Raw genomic sequence first — 27,696 nt, 5'->3', positions numbered from 1 at the left:
CTGTACACAAATGGACCTATTTATTATGAGGCAATTTGCATGCAAACTATCCTTTCTGTGTTAATTTCCATGAGTACAGTAAACCGCTGCAGGTAGAAAGCAAACATGGACATTTCAATCTGGTATCAAGGGCTACTTCTTTTGAAAAATAACATAACTCGTAATTTGGTATTAGTCCACTATAAATGAAATTATGTGAATTAATCTAGATCACACTGTCAAAAGCATCCTTTCCTTGAAGTAAAACATTTCCATACTAAACTGTTTAGTATAACACTCACAAGTCTTAACAGAGGTTTCTATAAATCGTCCTGAATATTTTAAACTGAAATCAGTCTGGTTGCATTATCACTCGACTCTGAGAAAGTGATTTATTATTCTGGCACCAATATATTCCTCCAAATTTCAGAAAAACTTTTTTTCAAGTAACATTAGGAACTAAAAAACTTGGATACAGTATATAACAATGCATCAGCTAATAAGGGGGAAAGTATGTTACACTGTCCAGTTTACCCATGAAGACTGAACTTTATGAGTTACAAGCAGCACATTTTATCAGCTTTGTATTGTTTGATTCAATAAACATACAAAGGAATGAGAATATATCATTTATGACAGTTATACCAGAAATATTGTAAATGATAACCTATATATGTGATAGAGATACCCAGAAATTAACTGTCTTCATGTCCTCAATGTAATAAGACAATATGGCACAGTTTCTTTCTTCAAGTTACAAAAATTACCAGAGTCAATAAATTCTGAAGAAATACAAAGACACATTAAAAATACTGGATTCCAGCAATAATCCATTTATGGAAGTATAGATGCACACATTTGCAAAACATAGCTTGTATCCATACCATTGATACTTACAAATATACAATCTGCATGATTTGGATGTGGTGCCTGAGTACATCAATATTCCTTTCCTCATGAAATGAAAATTAGATGAATCACTGGATTCCAAAGTGATTTTAAGTCTGACTCCCTGTTAGTACAGATCCCCTGCAAAAACATTTCTGTAGATGTCTGAGGGTATGCATTTACTACTACTACCACACACACACACACACACACACATAAACACACACACACCCTACCTCTCACTCGTCCATTCATGGTCCACCCTGCAGTCCAACAGTCTTCAAATGCCGTGCGCATTAAACAAAGACATAATCAGTTGCACAGGCACAAGAAGTGTTTGCGACCTGTTTTCATCTCCTACATACGTGATTTTTTTTTTTTTAATTAAAAGAAAATTAGTCTCCCAACTGTGACAGACAGTCTCCATTTTGCAGACAGTGGATTGAGAAGAGCACAAACTATTACAGACTACTGGACTAGAAAAAAAAACATTAATTAAAATAAATAAATAAAAAAGTGGTCACCTAGTTCGCCTATGCCTAAGGCCAGCTGTGTTGTCAGGTACAAAATAATATCATCTGCAATAAAAGCCAGCTTTTCTTGACTATCATACCAATTATATTGTTGAATTTCTGAGTCCCTTACTTTTTTTGCCAATGGTTCTAAATATAATGCAAATAATAAAGGAGAAAGAGGACACCCATGCCTGGTCCTCCGCTCAAGCAGAAATTATCAGAGAGGACCCCACTCACTTTAATTTTCGCCTCCAATCCCTCATATATTCTCCTAATCAACCTTTTTTTTTTCAGGAAATGCAAATGCTTCCATTGCCCTGCTCAAAAAGAACCAGCTTACTCTGTCAAATGCTTTCTCTGTATCCAGACACACCAACAACAATGGTATTTTCTTACATTCTGCTACCATCTGGATCATCAATGTTCTGTTAATGTTGTTAAATGTTTGCCTACCCTCCACAAACCACATTGATCTATATATATAAGTGTTGGCATTACTTTTGCCATTCTTTTACCTATTATAGACATGAACACTTTATAATCATGGTTTAATATTGAAATGGTCCTGTACGAAGCTGGATCTGATGGAACCTTACCCTCTTTAGGTATAACAGCTACCACTGCTTTCTTCCAGGACAATGGTTAAACATTTCCATTTGTAACTTTTCTTGATTTTCATATTTCTCTGCTTTAGAGAGACTCTCATAGGATTTCCAAAATATTTCTAATACTTCTAAAGGATCTCTTGTTACCTTCTTTGTTATAGGCTCCCTAAGTTTGGTGACAGCCCTTTCTACTTTCTGTTGCCCGAGCCATTGTGCTACAGATTTCTGTGTTCTAGCATTATTATCAAAAAACAGTTGCTTAAGAGCAATCTTTCTAAGCTCGTGCATATTATTGAGGTAATCCCTTATTTTCTGCCTAGCATTCTGCAGTTGGTCCTCTTCTTGCTCTGAGAGATTCCCCCTGTTCTGCAATACTTTCATATTTGCCAGTCCCTCAAAATAATTCTTGTTACTTCTTAACCATAGCTTCTCTTCTTTTTATTTCCACTCAGTTTTTAAACTCCACCTTATTTTTATCCCAAATCCCTAGCTATATTTTCAGAAGAAATTTCTATCCTCTGTAACAGCTCCTGAATAATCTCCACTACCTGCTCCTTAAATTCCTCTCTTTTCAACAGATAGGTGAGAAAGTGCCAGTGTCTCATTTTTATTTCATTACCCTGTATTTTTATTTTTGCTATTATTGGTGCATGATCTGAAATAGTTATTGGGTGGGCTTCAATTAAATGCACATATTCCTGTGAAATGTAAATTCTGTCTAGCCTAGCCTAGTTTTTATATCTTGGGGAATGACATGTAAATTTGCTCCAAACTCCTAATACTGAATTTACATCTTCCATGCCAAATATTTTCATAAATTTCTTCAAAAATCTACCTTCCTTTGTTATATTTTCCCTCCTGGGCCTCCCGGACACATCCTCACTGCTGCAAATTAAGTTCCAGTCCCCACCTATAAGTAATATTCCTTACTAAAAACAGATTATTTCTCCCCAAATTTTCTTAAACTCCATTACAGCACTTTTAGGTGGAATGCAGATACATGCTAGTGTAATCCTCCTCCCTTGCCAGTAGCCCCTTAGCATTAGAAATGTGCCATTATTATCTTTTTTATCTTCTTCTATCACTATTGGAGCTCCTCTTGCAATTAATATAATTACTCCTCTTTTCCTTTGTCCCAGGTATTCAGCTGAATAACCACCCTAAAACCTTTCTTTAGCAAATTCACATGTTCATTTCTTTATCTGTGTCTCCTGTAACATGGCTATTTGCACATACATTTTTTAATACAGTTCAGTACTCTTTCTTGTTTGTATTTATCTGTGAGGCCAATTACATATAAAGACATTAAAGAAAACGTCATTGTATTAATGATTAATGTATTCATCTGATGAAGTGTGTACTTTGAAAATGAAAACGCAGTGACTTTGAAGGGCGTTTATGCTTGTGGAGTTCGTATTGTGCTGTTCGTATTTTTTGCTGCTGTGGATTTTATTGGAGCCTAATAAACCCCAGGATATTTAAATTGGAGTTCCTGAGTTATCCGTACTTTTTTCTTCTTGGTTTGGTTTCCACATTCGTGTTTCTGGTTATTTGTATTAAAAGGTTATTATTTCCACCTTTATGTATAGCACCTTTTTTGTTAAATGCCTAGTTCCAGCTTTTGTGTTACATACATACACTGTTTAGAAGGTTGAAATTTTATACAGTTGTTTCCTGTCATATCTATTTGAGCCTATGTCACATCTTATAAACCTTTTTTTGTTTATTGAAAACCTGCAAACAAAAAAAAAAAAAACAAATACACCCCCAATATCCTCCTAAAATCTATTAACTTAACACTAACAAACAAAATTATGTACTCCTTCAAATATTGAAGTTTTAACCTCCTAATAGGAACAAAAGTCCCAAACAAGCTACATTTACAGACTTGAGTTAACCTAAAAGAAAAGTCATCCATTCTTAGACCCATGGTGCAGCCTGTGCTTCTACTAAGTGCTGATTGGTTTTGTCTTGTCTTTATAGCTCTTCCAGCTGGGAAATCCCTGAATGCTTTCAGAGAACATTAACTACCTTGGAAAAGCCCCTGAATACTTTCAGAGAACATTGTCCACTTTGGGAAACCCCCTGAATGCTTTCAAAGAACATTATTTACTTTGGAAAGCTCCCTGAATGCTTTCTGAGAACATTATCTCTTAGACAAGTTCTCTTTTTAACCTCAGCCAACCACTCTCCACCAGGCTTTAGCCAGTTTCTACCAGATTGTCTCCATGGAGACATGAGAACCAGGCAGCCATTTTCTCTTTATCATATTGTTTTCATGGAAACATGAAGAACAGCTGCAGAATTGTTACTGAGCTTACATGTATTTACTAGAAAAAAGGCACATAATATTCAATGTTCTTTTGAATTTACTTGCGCTCTCTTAAAATTTGTTAATAAATTAGTCTAAAGTCTTTAATGCAGTCATTTCCCCATGCAAGAGTGAGAAAAAACACATTAATCTCTCTTTTATCATGCTTTTTTAACCAGGCTTTTGTGTGCATTGCAGTGCATTCTTCTTCTTCTTTCGGCTGCTTCCATCAGGGGTCGCCACAGCAGATCAACTGTTTCCATTTCTTCCTGTCCTCTGCATCTTGCTTTGTCACACCAACCACCTGCATGTCCTCTCTCACCGCATCCATAAACCTTATCTTAGGCCTTCCTCTTTTCCTGTTTCCTGGCAGCTTCATCCTTAGCATCTTTTTCCCAATATACTCTGCATCCCTCCTCAGCACATGTCCAAACCAACATAATCTTGCCTCTCTGGCTTTGTCTCCAAACCTTCCAACCTGGGCTGACCCTCTAATATACTTATTCCTAATCCTGTCCATCCTTGTCACACCCAGTGCAAATCTTAACATCTTCAGCTCTGCCACGTCAAGCTCTGACTCCTGCCTTTTTGTCAGTGCCACTGTCTCTAACTCATATAACATAGCTGGTCTCACTACCCTCTTGTAGACCTTCCCTTTCACTCTTACTGGTACTCGTCTGTCACAAATCACTCCTGACACTCTTCTTCACCCACTCCATCCTGCCTGTACTCTCTTCTTCACCTCTCTTCCACACTCACCATTACTCTGAACTGTTGATCTGATCCCAAGTATTTAAACTCATCCACCTTCACCACCTCTACTCCCTGCATCCTCACCATTCCTCTATCCTCCCTCTCATTCACACACATATATTCTGTCTTAGTCCTGCTGACCTTCATTCCTCTTCTCTCTAGAGCATATCTCCACCTCTCCAGGGTCTCCTCCACTTGTTCCCTACTCTCACTACAGATTACAATGTCATCTGCAAAAATCATAGTCCACGGGGACTCCTGTCTGATCTCGTCTGTCAGCCTGTCCATCACCATTACAAATAAGAAAGGGCTCAGAGCTGAACCTTGATGTAATCCCACCTCCACCTTAAATGCATCCATCACTCCCACCGCAGACCTCACCATTGTCACACTACCCTCGCACATATCATCTACCACTCTTACATACTTCTCTGACACTCCCGACTTCCTCATACAATACCACAACTCCTCTCTAGGCACCCTGTCATATGCTTTCTCTAAATCCACAAAGACACAATGCAACTCCTTCTGACATTCTCTGTACTTCTCCATCAACACTCTCAAAGCAAACATCACATCTGTAGTGCTCTTTCCTGGCATGAAACCATACTGCTGATCACTAATCATCACCTCCCTTCTTAACCTAGCTTCCACTACTCTTTCCCATAACTTCATGCTGTGACTGATCAATTTAATCCCTCTGTAGTTACTACAGCTCTGCACATCACCCTTATTCTTAAAAATCGGTAACAAAACACTTTTTCTCCATTCCTCAGGCATCCTCTCACTTTCCAAGATTTCATTAAACAATCTAGTTAAAAACTCCACTGCCATTTCACCTAAACATCTCCATGCTTCCACAAGTATGTCATCTGGACCAACAGCCTTTCCGTTCTTCATCCTCTTCATAGCTATCCTTACTTCCTCCTTGCTAATCCAATGCACTTCATGATTCACTATCCGCACATCATCCAACCTTCTCTCCCTCTCATTCTCTTCATTCATCAGCCCTTCAAAGTACTCTTTCCATCTGCTCAACACACTCTCCTCGCTTGTGAGTATGTTTCCCTCATTATCCTTTATCACCCTTCCCTGCTGCACATCTTTACTAACTCGGTCCCTCTGTCTAGCCAATCGGTACAGGTCCTTTTCTCTCTTCTTAGTGTCCATCCTTTTATACAACTCGTCATATGCCTTATCCTTAGCCTTTGCCACCTCTCTCTTTGCCATGCACCTCATCTCCTTATACTCTTATCTACTTTCTTCATCTCTCTGACAATCCCACTTCTTCTTCACCAACCTCTTTCTCTGTATACTCTCCTGTACTTCTTCATTCCACCACCAGGTCTCCTTGTCCTCCTTCCTCTTTCCAGATGTCACACCAAGCACCTTTCTAGCCATCTCTTTAACTAGCTCTGCTGTAGTTACCCAGCTATTCGGTAACTCTTCACTGCCACCCAGTGCCTGTCTAACTCTTCCCTGAACATCACCTCACAATTACCATTTTTCAATTTCCACCATTTGATCCTTGCTGCTGCCCTCACACTCATCCTCCTCTTCTTGATCACCAATGTCATCCTACAAATCACCATCCTATGCTGCCTAACTCCACTTTGCCCTGCCACCACTTTACAGTCTCTAATCTCCTTCAGACTGGCCCTTCTACATAAGATATAATCCACCTGTGTGCATCTTCCTCCACTCTTGTATGTCACCCTATGCTCCTCCCTCTTGTTAAAATACGTATTCAACACAGCCATGTCCATCCTTTTCGCAAAATCCACTACCATCTGACCTTCTGCATTCCTTTGCTTAACACCATACCTACCCATCACTTCCTCACCCCCTCTGTTCCCTTCACCAACATGCCCATTGAAATCTGCTCCAATCACCAGTCTCTCACCCTTTGGTACAGTCATCACCACTTCATCCAACTCACTCCAAAATGTTTCTTTCCCATCCATCGCACACCCAACTTGTGGAGCATATGCACTAACAACATTCATTATTACACCATCAATTTCCAGCTTCATAAACATCACTCTATCCGATACTCTTTTCACCTCCAAAACACTCTTAGCATACTGTTCCTTCAGGATAATGCCTGTGCCATTTCTCCTCCCATTCACACCATAATAAAACAATTTGAACCCACCTCCAATACATCTAGCCTTGCTCCCCTTCCATCTGGTCTCTTGCACACACAATATACCAACCTTCCTTCGGTCCATCATATCAGCTAGCTCTCTCCCTATACCAGTCATACTGCCAACATTCAAAGTTCCGACCCTCACTATCACAGTCCTAGCCTTTACCTGCCTTTGGCCATGCCTTCCACCTCTTCTCCTCCTTCGGCCAACAGTAGCCCAATTTCCACCAGCACCCTGTTGGCCAACAGTACTGGTGGTGGTCGTTGTTAACCCGGGCCTCGACCGATCCAGTATGTATATGTGTACTTTTGTCTGCATGTATGATTTGGCAAAATTTTACGCCGGATGCCATTCCTGACGCAACCCTCCCCATTTATCCGGGCTTGGCATTGCAGTGTCTACATTTCTTAAAACTGAGCAAGAAGAGAGGGAGAAGGGAGAAAGAAAATAAAATGAACAGCAACACCTGTCCACAATCTCCATTACACTTAAAAATAACTGAAAAAAACTTTACTTCATAGCATGCAAAGAAAACCACATGCCACAAAAAAGGTACTATTTAAGGGAAAAAATCTTTACTTGCAGTTAACTTTCTCCCTCCTCTTGCCCTCCCTAAAGCACTTTTCTGAACATTAATAACATGAAGTATTGCATTTGCTTTGCAGTCCTCCACAAGTCCAACAAAGTCTAAAAAAGTTCAATATTTCCAAATTTTCTTGTTCTGTCACATTTTACAAATATAATTATTGCACTGAAATCCCATATTAAGTTATTGGTTTTATTACTACTCATCTCCAAAATCCTGTGTCTGCTTCATTTCCAATGTACTCTCGATTCTTCTAGTCAACTCTCATTCTTCCCTCTTTCTCTCCAACATTTTCCATTAAAACAGTGGAAAAGGTTTCACAGGTAAAGTCTCTCTGTGGTCTTTATTACCAGAAGAACAAGAAGCAGAATCTACATCTGTTTCACAGCTCACTTTTTGCTGGACAAACGTTTGTATTTCCTCCTTAGCATGTACTTCATCAAAATATTATTTTGCCCCCCCCCCAGGGAAGAATTCCTTGAAGACAGAGGGGTACAGCAGTTTGAATCTCATACCTGCATCTAAACACTCCCTGAATAGAGGAATAAATCTGTTCTTCTCACTGGTGTACAATGAGTAATCATTCTCCACAAACACTCTGCTGTCTCCTACTTTTAGTACTTTGTCCTTCTGCCACAGTTTTATCAGAATCAACTCCTTCTGCTGGTAGGATTGCATCTTTACTATTAAATGTGTAGGTTTTTATAGCCAGGTTTGGAGCATATAAATGATGTGCCCTTTCAACTAACAACTCCTGCTGTGGAATACCAGTCCAGTTGCTTATCTGTGCTTTCATAAAATTAATGCAGTCTGTTCCTTTCAGCTTCTCTGGTATAGCTGAAAATCTCAGATTTTCCCTACATGCTCTGTCCTCTGATTCTATTATTCTAAGCAGTCTCATATTCAGCCATTCTTTTCTTTATTTCAACCTCTGATTTTTGCAGCTTTATCATCTAATCTGAATATTTGTTTAAAGCATTTTCCATTATTTCCAGCCCTTTCTTGTTTGTGTTGATATACTCCATCAGTGTTTTGTTTATTTTAACCAGGTCTGTATGCAGTTGTTTTGTATCTTCCTTTAGGTTACTGGAAGTCATGTCTAAAGGTTGCATTGCGTTTTGCTGAACAGCTGCAGAACTCTCCCCAGTGAGGGTTTCTTCCTCACTATTGGTAGCTGATTTTTTTTCCAGGTTTTCTGTATTTCTTTATTCCTGGCATCCAGGCAGTGCACTTACTAGCCAGTTAATGAAATTTACCCATAAACACAAGTCTACTGGCTTTCTCTACTGAGTTTCTGTTTCACGCTGGGAGAACTAGAAACAAGCTGTTACTCAATCTGCAGCCATCTTGGAAATCTCACAGTCCAAATAAATTCTTGGCCTCTATCCATTCATTCTATTACCTTTCCTTCTGTAATTATTTGCTCCCAATACTTTGGTTCTTTTACCAGTTTTCTCCAATGGATTCCAGCCCCCTCTTGCCTATTGTTTCTTTCCCTAATTGCAGTCATCCCTATAAGCAGAATCTCCTTTTTCCAGTCCTGTGTCGGTTAGTTCTTAGAATATTTTCTGCTACTTTATGACTATAATATTCTGCACTGTTATTGTTATTCTCCTTAAGGATCTGCATCTAAAATCCCAGTATCTCCTTGTTTCTTGAGCCCCCCCCCCATTTCTTCATTATCCCTTTCCACTTTTAATTATAGGTTTTTGTTTGTGCTATGTATAGGAACCTTAACTGTGTAGCTCTGAAATACCCCTTCAAATCAGGTAATCTTAAACTGCCTTGTTTTATTGAAAGAACCAGCTTATTCCATTTCACTATTGCCATCTTCCACTCCCAAAACCAGGTAGTCCAGCAAAAAAAGCAGGTGAAGAATTAGCAGAGATGAAAGAGCATATTATTTTCTGGTCTGATTTAAAAATTTTATATTGATATTAAAAGTCTATCCATTGGTGGAGTAGTGTGTCTCGTCTGCTTTTTTTGCTGGACAACCTGCTTTTATTTGTTTGTTGGTTCACTTCTAGTATCTTCCACTCCCAGATAAAATCCTTCAGCTCTTTATTAATTGCAATCCACAACTTCTCTGATTGACAAATTTATGCCTGACCTGTGTAGTGCCTAGTTCCTTTGTTCAAGCAGAAATTATCAGAGAAGAACCATCCCACTTTAATTTTCACTTCCAACCCCCGCCCCATATATCCTCCTAATCAACTTTATAATTTTATCAGGTAATACAAATGCTTCTATCACCCTGCACATAAATTCTCAATTTAGTCTATCAAATGCTTTCTTTGTATCAAGATCCACCAACTACAGCGATATGTTCTTATATTCTGCTTCCTCTGTATCATCAGTGTTTTGTTAATGTTATCAAATGCTTGCCTCCCCTCCATAAAACCACACTGATCCATATCTATCAATTATGGTATCACCTTTGCCATTCTTTTAGCCATTACAGACATAAACACTTTATGATCGTGGCTTAGGATTAAAATGGGCCTGTTTGAAGCTGGATCTTATGGGTCTTTGCCATCTTTAGGTATTACAGCTACCACTGCTGTCTTCCAGGATGTTGGTGCTTCTCCTTCTCTTAAAATACTGTTAAACAAAACCTTCCAGATCTTTATCAGTTTTCCCTCCTAGTTTCCAAACTTCCACAGGAATGCCATCTATTCCTGGGGACTTTCTTGTTGATTGGTTATATATTACTGTTTTTATCTTACATATCCTTATTTTATTTATTTTATTTTACATTTGTTAACCGGGAAAGTCCAACTGGACACAGGTCCCTTTTCAGCGAAGGCCCGGGGAGAAAAGTTACAAGTTACATTACATAAGTAAATTTAAACACAAAATAAAAAATTCATATTCAATAAAATAAACAAATTAAAAAAAAATAATGACGGTAACAATAAAAAGTTCAATATAGTAGAGGCAAAAATCAAACATTATAATTTTAGGATAAAAACATGCATTGGCAATTGCTACTGACCACAGATAGTGTTTGTTGACTATCTGATAAATAGGTCCTTGGCCTATACTAAAATAATTACAATGATGACATATTTTAAGGAATGATCTAAATAGCAGTTTTACCAGAGAGATGGAATAAGTTACCAGTACTCTCATTTTTATCTTTTTATACATTGTTTATGTCTTAACCTGGGGAGTAACAGGAGCATAACCAGTTGTTAGAATAGTGGGTTTTCAAGAGCTTTTTAAACTGTATAGTAGAGTTATTAGAAGTTATCTGGCTAGGTAGTGAATTCAATGCTCTTGCAATAGTGAAACCAAAGCGAGACTTACCATCATAATTCTTATATTTGATGACATTTATGAGGTTCTGGTTAGTAGATCTTAATGGTCTAGCAGTAGTATAGGGTTGAATCAGATCCTGGAGAACAGGGATTTTGTCAGGATGATAGAATAACTTGTGTGCTACTGACAATTGACTGAGTAGCAGAAGTTGAGGGAGCTCAAGCCAGTTAAGCTGCTTTAAAGATAGACAGCGATGGTATCTGTATGAGGCTTCAGTAGCAAACTTGGCAATCATGTTGTAGCAAGATTCTATTTTGTTTAACTCAGCCTGGTGGAGGTTAATCAGGACTGGGGATGCATAGAGGAGAATGGACAAAAGATGAGTCCTTGCTATTGTGGCCTTGATATGTCTAGTGATAAAATGTTTGTTCCTGTATAGGAGGCCAAGCTTTTTATTTACTTTCTTGATGGTTTGAGCTATGCGAATGTCAAATCTTAGGTTGTTGTCAATTTCTACACCTAGCAGTTTAGTGTGTGAGGTTGGATTGATCTGTATGTTATCTTTGGAAGTGATGCAAAAGTTGTTATCGGAGGGGGGGGGGGGGCTACCTGGGCTGAACATAATAAGTTTTGTTTTTTGGGATTAAGAATGAGTTTGGTGTTAGTATACCATGTTTCAGCTAAGGTAAAGTTATTTTGGGTTAGGGTATGCAGTTATCTTATTGTGAGAGTGGCACATATAAGGGTGGTGTCATCAGCATATTGTACTACTGAGGCAGAGATTATGAAGGACGAGAACTGGTTGGTAAAAAGAGAAAAAAGCAATGGGCCAAGGATGAAACCTTAAGGGACACCTAAGGATGCTGGTAACTGAGGGGACAATTGTTTTTTCCATAGGACAGCCTGTTGTTGGTCTGATAAGTAGCTGCTGAACCATGAGATAGAAGAGGGGCTGATGTTTAGGGTTGATAGAGTTTTGAGAAACATATTGTGGTTAACCGTGTCAAAAGCTTTAGATAGGTCTAAGAATATGGAAGATACGAAAAGACCCTTGTTTCTGTAGTGGCTGACAGTATTAGTGAAAGACAGTAGTGCAATGATAGTGCTATGGGAGGGTCTAAAGCCATGCTGTGCCTTAGATAGCAAGTTGTTATTTTGGAGGTAGTGAATTAGTTGGGAATGAACAACTCTTTCTAGTATTTTGGATAGGGGTGATAGAATAGCTATTGGTCGGTAATTGGTGAGTTCTAAGGCATTACCACCTTTATGTAGTGATATAAAATGTGATGTTTTCCATAAAGACGGTACCATGCCTTCAGATAGAGACCAGTTGATGAGAATAGCAACAGGATAGGCTATGGCTTCAGCTGCTATCTGAAGGAAATCTGCTGGTAGGTTATTAGCAGCTAGTGTGGTTGGTTTGAGTTTGTGAAGGAGTTTAGAAATAACCTTGGTGGATATGGGGTGCAGGGAGAAGTTGGATGAATTTTCTTGTATGTTGGGGTGGGTTTTGTTAGATTTTGTTGTGGGGCAACTAGAATTATTTTGGGCATTGGCTAGGGTTTGGACAGTTTCAGTAAAGTACTTATTGAATTGTGTAGGAATGTTGTCATGGCTATTTACTGTCACAGGGGTTGGGGTTGTGGATTTACCTGGCTATAGTATAGTATTTATTGTGGCCCAGAATCTTTGAGAATTGTTAGCATATTTTTCATGCATGCTTTTATAGTAGTTGGTTTTGTCATGTTTAATTAGCTTTTTGGCTTTATTACGGAGTTCTAAGTAATTTTGTCTCATAGTAATGGTTTTGTTTTTGTGGCATTGTATCCAAGCCTTATCTCTTTCTTTCATTATAGTTTTGGTTTCTTTAGTTAGCCACTGGGCATATTTTGCTTTTATTCTAATGGCTCTGCAGGGTGCATGATAGTTTAAGATTTGTAAGAAGGTTGAGTTAAAGTACTGGGCGCCATAATTGACTCTCCAGCTGACACAAGCATCCTCCAAAAGGGTCTCACAGAGAAGGATAACTGGTGCCAGAGCCATGGCCTAAAGCTAAACACCAAAAAGTGTATAGTTATACCCTTTGGCAAAAACAAAGTACCCACAAATTACCACATAGGTGGAAATCCATTAAGTACGGAAGAAGTAATTAGGGACCTGGGGACCCACGTTGATAGTAATCTCTCCTTTGACAACCACATCGCCAAAGTGGTTAGAAAAACCTTCTATATAGCCCACCTTATCATGAAAGGATTCACATCTAGATCAAGGGAGGTCATAGTGCCCCTTTATTCATCCCTCATAAGGCCCATAATAGAATACAATGCCCCATTTGGGATGTACCTTACCCGACACCTGCAGCAACTAGAAAGACCCCAAAAGTACCTCACAAAGAGGATAAAGGGACTCAAACAGATGCCATATGCTGCTCGGTTAAAGAAACTCCAGCTCTACTCAGTAGCAAACCACCTACTTAGAGGCGATCTATGCCTGACGTATAAAGCCATGTCAAACCAGGACTTAATGGACATGCTCCACCTCAGAAAATCCAAATCCCTTAGAGCTACGCTCTCGAGGGACTTGAACCTCAGCACAAAAATAAATAGGACATGCTGGAGGGACAGATTCATAACCCAGGGGCTCCCTTCGCTCTGGAATAGAATCCCAGTCCATGTTAGGCAGAGTCCCTCATTGTCTGTCTTCAACAGGAATCTTGATGAGTGGATGGGAGATCGTAGGTTTACCCCGGGGATTACTTCTGTGTCACTACTAGACAGAGGCACAGTAAACTAACCTAAAAAGGGCACTCAATTCAATAGGTGGCAATAGCCAAACACACTCTGGCTAAGGTTATAAATGCCCTAGGGCAGATAGCCTAGTATGAACCTATGAACCTATAAGTACTGCACAACTTCATCAAGAGACAGTTCTTTTAGGGGAACCCAATTACAAGATTTTAGTGCAGTGATGAATGTATTAGGCATAAAGGTTTTTTATTTCTTACTACTCGGAAGTCTGACTGATGTGTTGAGATCTATTTCTAATTAGATAGGTTGGTTGATGGTCATGTAAACTATTGGGTAGACAACCAGATTTGTATGCGCGAGAGGGGTTAGATATAAGAATCCAATCAAGAATGGACTTGCGGTGGGATGATTTGTCATTTCTAGTGGGTAATGAGATTAGCTGGGTAAACCCATGTAAGTTAATATAGTTGGAGTGATTGCAACTGGAGCAGCTAAACCATTCAATATTAAAGTCACCTAATAGTATAGTTTCTTGTGGGAGAGAGTTTGAAATCCAGTCTAGAAGGTTTTCCATTATAGTAGTGTTATTGCCTGGTAGGATGTAACCACCCACAATATTTATATGTTTGTTAGGGTTTAGTTTTAATTTAGCAAGGATTAGTTCTACTATGTTGCCTACAGGGGGATTACCATCATGTAATTCAATGTTGAGATAGTTTTGGAATAATATTGCCACCCCTCCCCCCTTTCCCCCACTCTATCTCTATGTATAATATTGTAACCAGGAGCTATGATCTCATTATTGTGGTGTTCTGGCTTTAGCCATGTTTCAGTTAGCAACATGATTTCTGGTTTATATAGGGCTAATAGGACATGAAGTTCATGAATTTTGTTTAATATACTTCTTACATTTAGGTTTAGAAAGAGGAGAGAGAGGAGGTTGGTCTGTGGTATAGAGGATTTAGCTGATCTAAGTTTGGGTTGGTTGTTGTAGTAGGTCCTGGATTAGGGTAAATGTCACCACTGCATGAAAGTGTTTTAGGTAGATGTAGGTAGAGTTTAGTAAGCTTGTAAATTATTTTAGCCTGTCTTTGAGAGGAATGGGAGTTTTGTTTAGCTAAATGCTGATTGTGTACGAAAGAGATGATATGGGAGGGGATTAGGTCACATGGTGATATGGGAAAATTTATTCGTTTTACTGGATTGCCTATTGGTTCTGTTTGCCCTGGTGATGAGGTGTTGTCATAAAGGTGAGTATGGTATGTGGTGAGCAATGAAAGAATGAGTAGAGCAGAAATTGTGAAAGGATAGATTAGTGTGTTTGGTAAGTGTGTGTTTACTGTATAGAACATTGTTTGTGGATTGAGTAAGAGTAGTGTGTGTAAGGTCTGTTTCTTTGATAGTATGAGATGAGCATTGTAGTGAGAGGGTGTGGTAGAGTGTGAATGTGAGGTATCAGTGATAAAATGTCTGTGAGTAGGGTGGTATGGAGTGTGGAGTGGTGTGGGATAGAACTGTGGATGGAGGGCAGGCAGTAAGTGAGAAGGAGGTTGCAGAGTGAGACTGGTTATATAAAAACAATGTGTCAGGAGCAATTATCTACATGCACTTCAAGTATGACAAATACATCCATTTACATCATCAGATTTACATCAGAGGCCAATATACTGGCAATTCAATTATTATGGATTGTTATACAAGCAGCTACTTAAAGACAGCACACTGCTTCCTTTCTTATGATGAACACCCCGACACACATTACAATCGCCCATGTACATATAAAGGCTGGGGTTGGAATAATTATAAAGAGGTCACTTTAGGCATGCTACCAAAAACCAAAACAATATATTTTATATGGAGCTAACAGGGATAAGTATTAATACACCTTGGAGCGGAAGCTGTGTGATGTATTAGTGCAGCAATACTGTATGAGTAAAACTACAATACACTCTAGACACAATATGTAGTGTAAGCTGATCTAAACAGGTTGGAGACACTCAAATGAATGCCAACCTCAAATACTAGTAATAGGGTTTACTTGTAGTTCAAAATGGTTGACAGAGTTGCAGTAACATGCGACTGTGTTTAAACGTACCTCAGAGTCTTCTGAAACTATGAATGCAGGCTCAAACAGATTCTAAAATTGCGGGAGTGTATAAGTCACTTCCGTAAGTCCCTTGTAGCTGTGTATGTGATTTTGCAAAAAGCAGCACTAACGTGTACACTCGCAAATTATATTTCCTAATCTGGTCACAGGATCTAGTTCCTGACTAGCCCCATACATGTTAATAGTGTAGCTGAACTGTAGAATACAACTAAGTATTCTAACAAATAATATGCACTAGATAAAGAAGCTTCACCTTGTTAAGCTGACGCTAAACAGTACTCTGAAGAGAGCCCAAAAAAACAATTAGTAATGAGGCTCCAGTTAACTAATGAGGTAAGCTACAATTAAACATGTCTAAGACAAAACGCTCTATTAATAAGGCAGCACTACACTAAACAGTTATTTTAAAACAACTTAAAACAGTACGCTCTATATGAGTCCTAAAGCACTTAACTAATGAGGCAACAGTTACTAATGAGGCAAGCAATTAAGAATGTTTGAGATAGTAAATTCATCTAGTACGGCAGTAGTATATTAAACAGCTTCATAAAGCAAAAACCAGGCAGTACGCTCTAGACAAGCCCAGGAGCAGTTGAATATTGAGCAGATGTTAAATAATGAGGAGGTAATTCAACAATATAACAATGAGTAGCACAATCATATGAACAGCCAAATGGAGGAACCTTAAACAGTTCAATGATGTCCATATTTATAAAGTTCTTCCATCCAAAATATATGAACAAAACACATATTGTTATCTAATTCCTTCTGCAAATATTAGTCATCCCAGATTGGCAACAGCATCCGCTTCTTAACAATACAAAAAGATAGTCCCAACATACAAAAATAAAAAAACAGTCAGAACAGAACACCCCTTGTTCACCAAAAAATGCAACCGTCAAGTTAAAGTACCTTGAAAAGAAGAAAAAGACTTTAATTATCTAATAATATCTCAATTTTCAACTTTCATGCACAAATGCCCTTATATAGGCCAGAAAGGACCAACAGATCATAAATATAAACTGAGCCCCAAGTCCACCAGTATTCGCTTCTGCACAATAAACCAGGAACTCCACTAATCACAGAACTCCACAATTGGCCCTTCCAATAAGTCCAAAACAAACCACAGCTCAGAAAAGTAAAAGAAAAACCCTCAATCCACTTTGTCCAAAAACTCAAATGTCTGTTGTTGTTTACTTACAGGACAAGACTACCCAAATAGGGACACGTGGTAATCCTAGAACAACAGGGATAGTATCCAATGGCACATTTCTATTAGTATGTCATAGAAACCAGTAACAGTAGAAATGGTGATGCAATTTGGTGCTGGGCCCAAATGAAGCCTGCTTCCTCCAGATCCTGACAACTCCCTGAAACTTCGCAAGCCACTGTTGCCTTGGCAATTCCTCAGTAGAAACGGGTCAGATAGTGGCTCATCAGTACTGATATTTGGATGTAGAAAGATGATCAAGGAGAGATAAAGAAAGCAAATCCATTTATACAGTACCTAATGAGCTTTGGGTAATCCTGCTCAAAGCTTTGGTTTTCAAATATTAGGAAAGTCTGCGGTTCAGTTTTCTATTCACTAATTAGCATACACAGATGCTAACTCTTGTTTTGCTGCCAGGCAGGATGTATAATGTTGTTTCCTGAATCACAGCCAGCTTGCTTCTTGCTTATATATCCCAACTGTTAGCAATTGAGCCTCATATGCTTCTAACCTTGGCATATTTAATTCTTTCCTAAACATTTCCATTTGTACCTTTTATTTTTCTCCATATCTCTCTGCTTAATACAGACTTTCATAAAATTTTCAAAACATTTCTAGTACATCTATAGGATTTTTTGTTATCTTCCTTGTTATAGGCTCCCTAGGCTTGGTGAGAACCCTTTCTACTTTCTGTTGCCTGAATTGTTGCACTAAAAGTTTTTGTAGTCTGGCATTATTATCAAAAACAGTTGCTTAACAGCAGTCTTTCTAAACTCATGAATATTATCAAGGTAATCTTTTATTTTATGCTTAGCATTCTGCAATTGTTTCTCTTATTTTTCTGTGAGATTCCCCATACTCAGCAATGCTTTAACATTTGTCAGTCCCTCTAAATAATTCTTGTTACTTCTTAACCATCTCTCTCTTTCTTTTATTTCCACCTTATGTTTAAACTCCACTTTAACTTTATCCCATTCCCTAGCTATATTTTCAGAAGAAATGGCTGTCTCCTCTAATAACTTCCCAATAATTTCCACTACCCATTTCTTAAATTCCTTTAAGCATCGGTATCTCATTTTTATTTCATTACCATGAGTTTTTATTGTAGTTATTATTGGCACATGATCTGAAATAGTTACTGGATGCGTATCAAAACTTCAATTAAAATGCACATGTTACTATGAACATGTATGTTCCGTCTAGCCTAGCCCAGCTTTAGTATCTTGGGGAATAATATGTAAATTCACTCAGAACTCCTATTACTGAAGTCACATCGTCCATGCAAATATTTTCATAAATTTCTTCAAAAATATACTCTCCTTTGTTATGTTTTCCCTTCTGGGCTCCCAGACACATCTTCATTACTGCAAATCAAATTCCAGTCCCCACCTATAAGTAGTATTCCCTGCTGAAAATTTATTTTTTCTCCCACAATTTTCTTAAGCTCCATTATAGCAGTTTTAGGTGGAATATAAATACATGCCAGCGTAACCCTCTTCCCTTGCCAGTAGCCCCTTAGTACTACAAATCTACAATTATTATCTTTTTTATCCTCTTCTATTGCTATTGTTGCTCCTCTTGTAATTAATATAAGTACTCTTCTTTTCCTTTGTCCCAGGTATTCCAACAAATAACCGTCCTGAAAATCTTTGTTTACCAAATGTACATGTTCAGTTCTTTCCAAATGTGTCTCCTGTAGCATACCTATTTGCATCAACATTTTTTAATATAGTTCACTACTCTTTCTTTTTTCTATATATATGTGAGACCATTAAAATTTAAAGATAATATTGAAAGGGACATTGCGTTAAAAAGTTATTATTCCCACCTTTTATTTGTAACAGCGTTTTTGTTAAATATCTCATTCCAGCTTTTGTGTAACATTCACACATGTATGTTTGGCAGGTTTACCTTTTATACAGTTGTTTCTTGTCATATCCATTTGAGCCTATGTCACATCTCACAAAATGTTTTGTTTTATTGAAAGCCCTCAAACAAAAAAAAAAACAAATACACCTTAATATACACCAAAAGCCTATTAACTTAATATTAACACACAAAACTATGTACATCTTCAAATACTGAAGTTTTATATTCCTAATAGGAACAATTGTGCCTAACTGATGGCCACACTCACAGACTTGGGTTAATCTAAAAGGAAAGATATCCATGCTAAGATGCATGGTACAGCCTGTGCTTCTAATAAGTGCTGTCTGGTTTTGTCTCATATTTATTGCTCTCCCAGAATAAGAAAACACTTGAATGCTTTCAGAAAACATTATCTCCTAGCCATTGAAAGAAAGCCATTTAAAGAAAGAAGTGTTCTGTTCTATTCTCTCTATCAGTTTGTCTCCATGGAAACATGAGAACCAGATACAGAGTTGCTTATACAAGCATTTACTTATTTATTTAATTATTTGCTAGAGGAAAGCTTTATTATATTCAATGTTCTTTGTTAATTAATTTGCTTTCTCTTAAAACTTGTTACTAGATCAAGCCAAGGGCCTTAATCCAGTCATTTCCTTATGCAAGAATGAGAAAAAGTACATCATTTTTTCTTGTATCATACTCCTTTGATCACACTTTTCTTCTTTTTTTAACATTGCAGTGCCTACATTTCTTAAACCTGAATAAGGGCCTACTTGAAATTGATTACATGTATCGAGGGACTGCATACATATCTGCTGACCTCAAAAGACCCAAATATAGTGAAATTTTGAAACATGAGGAGAATAAATATAAGATGACTTCCCTTCTTAGTCTAGCAGAAGCATACCTGTGTCAAAATGGCAATCAAACCAGAAGTAGATAAAAATCAGGCAGCAACTGAATGTGTCCAAAAGCAAAAGAAAATATATGGTGAAGGATCAGATGAGAAGGCAAGAGATGTGGAAAATCCATAAATATAGTTGCAAGTATAGAAAACTCCGGGAAGAATCTCATGTTGATCAGGATCAAATGCAGAAATGGTTAAGGAAAGTTGAATTCAAACCAAAAGATGAAAGGTTAATATTGGCGGCCCAGGATAGTGGGCTATATACACATGGGTTTACAAAGTCCATTGAACATGTGAGAGAAACAGACAAATGTATGTGTTGTAAATCAGAACTGGAAACAGTCGCACACCTTGTTGCTGGATATGATATACTAATGGCAGAAGGACTGTATACTGAAAGGCATAATAATGTGACAAGACTGTTGCACTGAGAAGTATGCAAACATTATAATAGCTGAAAAACACTGGAAACATGAGCCACAAAGCATCATAGAAAATGATGAAGTCTACATCACATGGGATCACCCATTACCAATGGTTCAAAAGATAGATGCGAGAAAACCAGATATAGTAGTCCATGAAAAGAAGACAAAAGTAGCATTGATCATTAAAATCACTACAGTATCTTGCATACAGAGAGACACAAAGTCATAAAATATCAGGATTTGCAGGCAGAAATGAGAGCAATGTGGAAGGAAAATACCCAAACAGTTCCAGTAGTAGTAGGAGCAATGGGTCTTATAAAAAAATAATTTAAAACATATTTAGATATGTTACCAATACATGTAATTCCATACGAATTGCAGAAGGAATCAATACTGGGCACATTGCGGGCACTGCGAAGAGTACTTATGGCTGACATCAAAGATTGAAACAATACTAAATTCATGAACTTTAATCATACTTTGACTTAGTATTCGGGTCCATTCCCATCATGGTATTAGAAACCAAAAAGATTTGGAGAAACTAAAAAGACTGAAATATTATATTCATTAAGTAACAGACAGTGAATTGGAGAAACTAAAAATACTGAAATATTATATTCATGAAGTATCAGACAGCATTCCAAGAACAAAGCCAAAATGAGAATGGAGAAAGGAGTTTTGCTAATAGGGATAAATGCAAGTAAGGTTACATAAAATAGGCAAGAGTGGGTTGGAATATACTGGAAAAACTGCCAAACTAACCAAGGTATTGGGAGCAAATAACTGGAGAGGGAAAGGTAATAGAGTTAGATGAGGTAAAGACGATGTGTAGACTGCAGGCTAGAGACTATGTTCCATACCAGGGATTGATATAAGAGTACAGGCAAATAGAAAGGAATATTGGAATATTAAGTGCAAGACCTGCTCTGGTGGATTTTTTATTTGAATCTAGACCAGAAGCTTCTGTTAAAGAAGGGATCATTAATAGGGTACATCAAATATTGCATGATAACTATAAGAATCAATCAGAGGAAGTTAGAAAAGATTAATAAGATAGACTGGAAAAGCAGTTTACAGGAGATCAATGAAAGGACATATGTATGGCTCTCAAGTATGAACAATGTCCAGAAGGCTTAGGATCTTTGCTTGGAAGGGTTTGCACAATATTTTTATACCCCAAGCAGACTTCATAGAATTCTTCCTCAGGTAGACAACAAATGTTGGAGGTGTGATGGAGAAGAAAGGGGTAACTGGGAACATGTGTCTTGTGAGTGTAATGAGTTGGCAGATTTTAAAAATTCCCTACAGAGCACTCTGTCAGAAATGTTAAGAGATCAAATGCCTGTATCTAATAATATGATTTTTGAGCTTGATACAAGATCTGAATTGCTTAGACATATTAAGGCCTTATTAAGTTTAATTCTATTAGCTGGTAATAAAAGCAATTACCAGAAAATGGAAATCAAAGTCTATGTCAAGTGTATTTGAAGCACTGAATATTATAAAAGAGATAAAATAACTGGAGACTTTCCTGAAGATTGATTATATATCACAGTTTTTATCTCACCCACTCCTGTCTTCATTGTTAGTTGTTGAGCCTCATCTATATCAAAAGTTTGCATATTTAAATCTTCCATAAATGTTTCCATTTGTGCTGTTTTTTTTTTTTGCTTTCCACGTCTCTGCTTTATATACACATTTTTATAAAATGTCTGAAATATCTCTAAAACATCATCAGGATCTCTGGTTATTCTTCTTGTTTTGGGTCTCTAAGTTTGGCAACATCACTTTCAACTTTCTGCTGCCCAAGTCATTGTGCTGAAAGTTTTTGTGTTCTGGAGTTATTATAAAAAAAGTTGCTTAACAGCAATCTTTAAAAATTTGTGCATATTATCCAGATACTCCCTTATTTTCTCTTTAGCACTTTACATTTGCACCTCTTCTTGTTCTGTGAGATTCCTCTTATTCTGCAACAGTTTAACCTTTGTCAGCCCCTCCTTAACTATATGTCTTTCTCTTTTATTTCTCCTTTGTTGTTAAGCTCCATTTTCATTTTATCCTACTCACTAACATTGCAATATATGTCTAACTTCTCTAATGACTCTTGAATAGTATTCTCTACCCATTCTGTAAATACCTCTCATTTAAACACATAAGTAGAAACGTGCTGATGTCTCATTCTTCACTTAATTACCCAGTAGTTTTATCTTAGCTTTTATTGATACATGATTTGAAACAGTTACTAGATGTGTGTTGAAACTTTTAAATAAATGTAAATGTTCCTGTGAAATATAAGTTGTATTGAGTCAGGTCCAGTTATTGTAATTGGGAGAATAATATGCAAATTATGTCTGGGTTCCTACTACTGAATTCACATCTTTCATATCAAATACTTTCATAAATGTCTTCAGAAATCTACCTTCTTTTATTATATTTTTCCATTCTAGGTCTCCCTGATAAATTGTTACAATTGCAAATCAAGTTCCAGTCCCCATCTATAATATTCCCTGCTGAAAGCGAAGTATTTCTCCCAAAATTTTCTTAAGCTCCACAATAGTAATTTTTGGTGAAATAGAAATATAATCCTCCACCCTTGCCAATAGCCACTTACAACCACAGATCTAACATTACTGCCTTTTTTTCCTCTTCTATCACTATTGGAGACCCTCTAACAATCAATATTATTACTCTCCTTTTCCATTGTCACTGATATTCTGCTGAATATCCATCCTGAAATTATTTTCTTTATCAAATTCACGTGTTTGTTGCTTTCCAAATGTGTTTCCTGCAAAATTGTTATTGGCACTTTGTATTTCTTAATATTATTCAATACTTTTTCCTTTTTGTCCATACCTGTAAGGCCATCTATGTTCCAAGATAATATTGATAGTGTAGCTATTATTATAAAAATCTCTTACTCCTAGCTATTATACCTACTATACATGACAGTATTTTTTGAATATGTATTTCCAACTTTTGTGTTACATGCATATGCTGTTTGGTAGGCTGACCATTTTGTACAGTTGTTTCTTCTCATCTCCATTTGAACCTACGTCACATTTTCAAGAATTTTTGTTTTAGTGAAAACCATCAAACAAAAAATTAAATGCATTTCTAAAATACCCCCATTCCCTATTAACTTAGAACAAGCACAAAAAAAACTAAGTATATCTTCAAAAAAATGAAATTTAACCCTCCAGATAGGAACAATTGCCCCAGCCCCAGGCATGAATTAAACACAGCATACAACAGGATTCGTTCGTATTTGAACGACCTTTTCATTGAAGGGAAAATTGACATTGCATCCTTCAACTACCTTTCTATGTTAGCCCCTAGAATCCCTAAACTCTTTGGGATTCCTAAGATTCACAAATCCATTTATGTTGATCAGAGGTGGTGAAGCAGTTGCCATAGAATTGGTGGATTTCTTCAACTCTACCACCAACTTCCTTTCTTTTACACATACATTTAGCACTGACTGAATTGCCTACTTAGATGTGGATTTGTGGAAAGATTTAACCATCAGTGCATTGTGTGTTAAAATTCATAGGAAGGACACTTATTCTAACACCTTCCTTCACTACAGCAGTTGTCACCCAACTTATCAAAAGAGATCTGTAGTAAAAGGGCAACTCGTTAGGGCTGCCCGAATGGTGTAAAAATTCCCAGATTTTATAGAGGAATGCAACACACTCAGATCTATGTTTTTGGGTCAGGGTTATCCTAAACAAATGGTGGATGAACTAATTCAAGATGTTAGTTACAAGAGAAAACTGGGGACATACCAACCAGTTTTAAAAGGCCCCCATAGGAATGAGTATTCAATAAACCAGACCATGACCCATCCTACCGTGAGTCAACTCCCACCATCCTGTAGTCTTTTTACATCATTCAGTATTGATAGTAAGATCTTTTCATCCATCCTTCAGAAAAATTGAGCGTTTATTCAGAATGACAACAACCTCAGAAATAAACTACCCGAGTTCCCAAAAATTACCTGGAGGAGGAGAAAGAATTTAAAACATCTCTTGGAGGTAAATGAATCACACCTTCCTATCAGGAAAGGTATGTTTCAATGTAACATGTGCAATTTTTGTTCCCACATGGATACAGGGAAACAGTTTAGAATCAGAGGTCAAAAATACAAAGTCAAACACAAATTCAACTGCCAATACAAAGCTGTTGTCCATCTTGCCCAGTGCCAACAGTGTCCAGCATTTTATATTAGCAAAACAGACAGGAAACTTCGGGAACGTGTTTATGAACACACTTATCACATCAGGAAATTAAAAACGATCAATGCACTGGCAAAACATGCAGCTGACAATGTCAACCATAAATTTTTGTTTAGGGCTATTGACTGTATAAATTCTGATGGGAGAGAGGGTCCTGAAGCCATCCATATTGAAGTATTGGAACTCACGTGGCAAATTGGTACGGGCGCCAGCACATTTCCAGGTTTAAATGAAATGTGCTCCATTCATTGTATTTTAAAACTAAAGAGCCTCCTAAGATGATTTGGTTGTACATATTGTTCAGCACTTAACATTCACTGTTTAAGATTCAACATTTAACATTAGTCTCTCAAGATGACCTAGTTGCACATATAGTTCCACATTTATATTTAATGTTTAAAACTGTATTTTTCCATTTCTTAATGTTGTTGAGGCAATGCTAACTACCTTAACTGTTTACCATTAGGTAGTTTTTTAGTGATTGTCTTGGTCAAGTTTAGGACAGGCAGAACTAGTTTTAACTCTTGACACTTGCAACAGTTTGCATCAGGTTGTATTCTATTAGTGAGTATTTGTTGTACGAAAGTTTAAAATAGCAGTTATTGCTTTCATCGTACATGTTAGCTACTTATTCCTTTTATGCCAACAGATGTAGTTTGCAGCCTGTTTGCCTAACTCATTGTGTTGTGATATGTATACAGTGGGCGGGCTTTTGTTTTTAAGCTAAAGGCTTTGTAGGTCAAACTAATGACTTAATGCTTAGCTTCTAGTATTTTAATTTTTTGTTGGCATGAAAGTTTAAACTGGCAGGTATTGCCTTTATGTTATGTGTTTGTCACTGATTTTACTTATTTCTAAAGATGAAAGCTTGCAGCTCGTACTATTTATTCACTGTGTTGTGATCTGCTTACAGTGGGCGGGCTTTTGCTTTCAAGCTTAAAGCTCTTTAGGATAATTAATGACTCAACGCTTTTTAACCAATGGGTGTATGTAACGTTTTAATTGTGTAAGATAAAAGCAAGGGGCATGTGTGCTTTTACTTTGTCTGAAGAAGTCTTGGGATTTCCTAAGACGAAAAGCGCTTAACAATAAACGGTTGAAACTTCCTGTTTTGTGGTGTGGTGACCTGTGTTCATTCAGCTCGCTGTCTTTGTTACAATAAAACATTTGTTTATAGCTTAAGACAAATAAATCAATCCAGATATTCACCTTTGTAAAAATAATAGGAAATATCTTAATTCTGCATGTGATATATAATCATTCAGTGCACTTTTAAAACCTACCCCCCCCCCAGCAGCCAAAGATTACAGCATATTAACATTAAACTTGCATTTGGCCAGTCTTTCTTCTACTGTTATACTGTAAAGACTATAATTCTTACAATTAAAAAGTACTTATTTATTTTAATATCTTTAACATATACAAAAGCTATAGAAAACCTTCCCCACAATTAAATTATATGTGACTACAAACTGCACAAAACTATTTTACTATATATAATCTGCAGTTTATATCAAGAAATGTTTTATACAATTTGTTTTACTTACAGTTACTTCTCCTTCCCCTTTTAGTGTATTTCTAAACATTAATGACATAAAGTGGGGTATGACTTACAGGCCACATATAAGCTTAACAAAGTCAAGAAAAGTCCAGTCTTTTTTCAGCTACTTTTTCTTGCAAAATCATATGATACTTTAGCATCTCCCATTTATTCACCAATTTTAGTGTTGCTGACCTTCTTCCTGCTCATCTCCATCTCCTACCACCACACTCTGGTTCAAGTCCATGGTATTCCTGATTCTTGTAGTCAGCTCCTGTGTTGTTTCTGTCTCTTAAGCATTTTCCTTTCGAACATTGGAAAAGGTTTCACTGGCAAAGTCTCTTTATGAACTTTATTATCAGAAGAATGAGAAGCACTCTTCTCATAGTTTCATAAGTGTGTACTAGGCTAATGGCCCTGGAGCCTTTACAAGCCTAGCCCATAGGATTACCCTGGCATCATGCCACCCGACCTTAGTTCCCAGTACCTCTGTCGAGTAGAGCCCCTGGAGTGATCCCCAGGATGAATCTTCTATTTCCCATCCATCTTCTGTTTGATAATTCACTTTTTGTTGGACAAAGTTTCTTTTTATTTCCTCCTTATCCTTTTCTACATCAAAAGTGACTTTAATCCTTCATGAAAAAATACTCTGAAGACAGTTGGATACAGCAGCTTGAATCTCATACCTGCAGCTTGCCATTCCCTGATTGATAGGATAAATTTGCTTTTCTTCTGCCTATTTTACAGTGAATAATCATTTTCTCGAAACACTCTGCTGCCTTCAATGGTTAATACTGTGCTCTTCTGCCACAGTTTTGTCAGGATCGACTATTTTTGTTGTTATGATTGTATATTTATTAATACAGGTTTTAGCTGCTTTCTCATGACCAGGTTTGAAGCATAAACTCAGTGTGCCCTTTCAGTTAACAGATCCTGCTGTGGAACACCAGTCCAGTTGCTTATTTGTGCTTCCATAAAATGTATACAGTATGTTCCTTTCAGTTTCTCTGCCACTGCAGAAAATCTCAGGTTTTCTCTGTGTGCTTCTTCTACTGCTACTATTTTTTGAAACAGCACTCCTTGAGAAACTTCATACTCAGCCAACTTTCATTTCAACCTCTGATTTTTGCAGTTTCATCAATTAATCTGAACAGCTAGTTAAAGCTTCTTCTATTTTTTCATCCTACCATTATATAAGTTGATATATTCCTTCAATGTTTCATTTACTGTAATCATCTCTGGGTATATTTGATTTTTTTCCTCTAAATTACAGGAAGCCATCCCTTGAACCAGAGCTGAAGCCTGAACTATTTTTTGCTGAATAGCTGCGGAATCCTCCCTGACAGTGTTTTCTCTTCACCTTATCTGTTTGATTTTCTTTCAGGTTTTCTAAATGTCTTCTTTGTTGTCACCCAGGCAATGTACTTACTAGCCAGTAACTGAATTTTGCCCCAAATAAAAAAAAGTTTCAGTGGCACTCCCTTTCCTCAGCTTCTGTTTTCACACTGATGGAGCTAAAATAATTAAGCTGCTGATCAATGTACAGCCATCTTGAAAGCCTTTTGAAGGCTTCTAATCAAATGAAACATTTTATATATATATATATAT

The sequence above is a fragment of the Protopterus annectens genome, chromosome 6.part1 (assembly GCF_019279795.1).
Source record: "Protopterus annectens isolate FY-2018-M chromosome 6.part1, PAN1.0, whole genome shotgun sequence".
Classification (NCBI taxonomy): domain Eukaryota; kingdom Metazoa; phylum Chordata; order Ceratodontiformes; family Protopteridae; genus Protopterus; species Protopterus annectens.
This window is presented reverse-complemented; position numbering follows the sequence as displayed.